The sequence below is a fragment of the Triticum urartu genome, chromosome 5 (assembly GCF_003073215.2).
Source record: "Triticum urartu cultivar G1812 chromosome 5, Tu2.1, whole genome shotgun sequence".
NCBI lineage: Eukaryota > Viridiplantae > Streptophyta > Magnoliopsida > Poales > Poaceae > Triticum > Triticum urartu.
The window spans coordinates 319,813,539-319,817,240 of NC_053026.1; positions in this window are offsets into that span (position 1 = coordinate 319,813,539).

A 3,702-nucleotide genomic window follows, 5' to 3' on the forward strand; every position below is an offset into this window, starting at 1 on the left:
TTGTCATGCCTTTCTACCCTTCTTCAACCAAGAGACACGAGACTCGTTCCTTAACTACTGATTTCCCCCTTTTCAACCTAGATGCGGGTTCGATGCCTACTCTCTTGGACAATACAGTCTCCCTTCCTTTCCTTATTCAACCCAGACATGGATTAGTCTGCATGAAGTAGGGTTTCCTTTAATAGTGCAAATTATGGTTTTCGTCTGCGTGGCCAGCAGAGTAGAGGATAGCAAATTGGAAAGATGGTGGAGTGGAAAAAGATCCACATGCAGCGATGTAGTAGATGGGGCAATAGAACAAGGTTATGGCTCGAAAAGAGGTAGCATACCTGAGGGTCGGCGGGAAGTGGCTTCGCTCGTGGTCATCGTCCTCCGCACACACTACGACAGCGAGCTTGGGGAAGGGAGGCCATCCCGCGCGGGCGCTAGGTCTGAGAGGACGGCCTTGTCGTCAGTGCGTGACCTCGCTCGCCGATGACGAGTGCATCAACGATGCACGTCCTTTTCTTCCCCGGCGGATCTGTGACCACCGGTGAGGAGGGAGAGAGGGGCCCTCTTTTTTAGATCTAGAGAGAGGGTGGTAGTGTGAGAAGCAAGTGGGCAGCCCTTAGCAAGAAAGCGCTGAAGCTCCAGCCTATATATCTTTTTTATACTACTAGTACTGGAGGTGGGATAGTGGTAGAGTAGTTTATATTTTCTCTACGTACAGTACTAGTTAGTCGTGCTTCAAAACTGATCGGCATGCCATTAAAAAAATAAAGGTCGATAACTAATGCGGCACCTCGGGCCAACGCGGCCAGATCGCATTTTGCACGAGAAATTACACACCATGTTTCGTTGACATGTGGTCCCGTTCCAACATATCAGTGAGACGACGACGAGTAGTAGGAGTATTTCCGAACGGACGTGTAGGCCGGGGCGCCTCTTCATGAACCGTGGCAAACTCGCAACTGTCCACTGACTCTTCGCCTTTCCCTCTCGATTTGGAACTGCTGTCGCACGCTCTTCCTCTCCCTCCTCCATTTTCCTTCAGCCCTTCACCCTTTCTTCTGCCATTGTTCGATCGTCTTCTCCATGGAGGGAACATGCCGGAAATGATATCGTTATTCTTGCCGCGATCTAAAAGATGACGTGGTGGAGGAACTCATTGATCGGTGCGACGTCATCACCTCGGCTAGCATGGCAGGTTCGTTCAAGCCCATTCTCGACTCAACTAATAACATCATTACAAAGAACCCAAGAGTCAAGGAGCGGTTTGATCTCCCCTATCTTCTTCGCCATGACCCTGATGACTGGCGCCGGCACGACGGAGGCCTCGCCCTGTGCCAGTTGATGCCGCTTGATAATGATATGTATGATGTTAAGATGCCATCGCTTGAGGGCAAGGCTTGGGCGGGCGCAAATGGAGATTGGGTTGTTTACATTGGGTCCAACTGCGAGTGGGAACTTGTGAATGTCTACACTCGTGACCGGGTTCCACTTCCAAAAATCTCAGCACACTACCCAGAGGTTGAGCACACCGGTATTGTACGCACGTTCAAATACGATCATTGTGACTGTCTTCTACGGAAGATAGCAATTTGTCGAGTTCCCAACTGCTCTTGGAATTACAACAACTATCAAGTTGTTGCTATCTTCGACAAGCTTGTTGCCGTCCTTTGTGGTTCGACTCGATGGACATTGCTCAAAAATCAGTTTTTGTACACGGATGAGTACTGTGATGCAATTCAATACGAGGGCCTTGTGATTGCTGCCACCACTAGTGGCACTGTTTTGGCATGGGATCCTCATAGTTTCGGTACGTTTGTCTTCCACCGTAATTATAATTGTTTCATCCACATGCATGCGGGTTAGCAAGTTTCCCTTTACTAATTAACCTTCTTCTTGTGTTTCCAAGGTCCTGTGAACATCCCACCACCTATACTTGAAAATTTTTATAACCAAGGGGGAGATGACGATGGTGATGGTCACGAGCATGAGGACGAGCAGCGCCCATATACTCTGTGGCGCCTGGCAACTAATTCCGATGGATCACCTCTTCTTGTGTGTATACAGCCCACTGATGATGTTACTGCTAACGAAGCAGGTGTAGTCTCCCATGGTCGCACTCTCCGGACCTATTCCAACACCCGTTGCATGGTATTCAGGATGGATACTAGTGTGATAGCGCCAACTCCTTCTCCCTGGTACAGAATTGATAGTCTTGGAGAAAACTCGCTCTTCCTTGGACAAAACTATCCGATGATGGTGAAAGGCGATCCAACTGCTGTTGACACAATGTTAACCGTACCATTTATGAGAAGCAACTGTGTCTATACCTCGAAAATTTGGGTGGTTCCCTACCCTGGTACTGATATAGTAGGCCGCTTCAGCCTGGATGATCAGTCCTGCGTTGGTTTCCAGATCGACAATCGATGGCCCGTCCCAGAGAATCACTTGTGGTTCAAAGCAAGCGTTTCCAACGCTGAGGAATGGTTGAGTTGAAGTTCATTTCATTGCTTGTTATTCGTTGTGTGGTGAAAACTTTAGTATTTATAATGTATCCTCATTGTCGATGTGGGTTGATGACATGTTGTATGTAATAAAATGATATGCATGTGATAAACTTACTAAATTTATGAATGGCTTTCGAGTCGCTTCTCTAAATTTGTACTAGCTTCACATGCTTCGCGCGTCGGGCGGGTGTTTTTACTGTAGCCATATGTTAATGTGTTCGCTGTACGTAACCGGCACCTCGAATCCTCGATACTAGTACTATATAGTAGGAGTAAGTAGTAGGAGTAATAGGGTGGCATGGGCCAGAACAAGCATTCACGTCCAGGAGTACGGCACACGCCACCACCACGACATCCATCTGACACCATATTATTTCTTGGAGTCCGTGCTAGAGCAATCTCTTCAACCTCGTCGTTTCTCTAACTTCAGCCATCGCGCGGCGGGCGAGGTGGGGGTTTGTCGATAGTCGGTTTCCTTAACTGTGGTCCCACTTGTAAGGCTAACTCCAACGCACGACCCCAAACGCACCTCCGTTTTGCATGAACTCCAACGATAATTTGACTAGAAAAGCAAGACCAAAGAAAACAAGAACCATAAGAATACATTTTACTACTCCTGTAAGTTGGATTAGTGCCTTCTCGATGCATTCATTGTTGATCTGCGGAGGCTCGATCTTGCGTCTATGCTAGCTAAAAGTGATAGAACATCTACTAAATTGCGCTCTATCAATATATGGATGTACTCTTCTTCCCAATACAAAAACTTGCATCCATTCTACTCCCTCTGTTGCACAATACATGCCTTCTATTTGTCAAAATATATATGTATCTAGACATGTCTTAGTATATAGGTACATCCATTTTTGGACAAATGGAAGTCAAGTATTTTGGAACGGAGAGAGTACACAATAAAATTTTTAAGTTAGCACAACTAGTCTAATCCAAGAGCAGAACCGAAGATTTGGTCGTGTTCTTCCTCCTTTTACCGACACGTGGGACATCCAGCATCCAGGTCGTGTCATGAAAGAAAATAGAGTGGTAGTTGAAGCCACGAGATGTGCATCTTGGGTTAAACTGTAAATAGAATCTTACTACTCTTGAGTAACTCCAAAAGCGGCCACCGAAGATCTTTATTGGATTTGTTTTTCATCACCAGCACGTCGAGGTGAAAGATGTGCAGGTTCAGTGGGTCCTCTTGCGTTTTCAC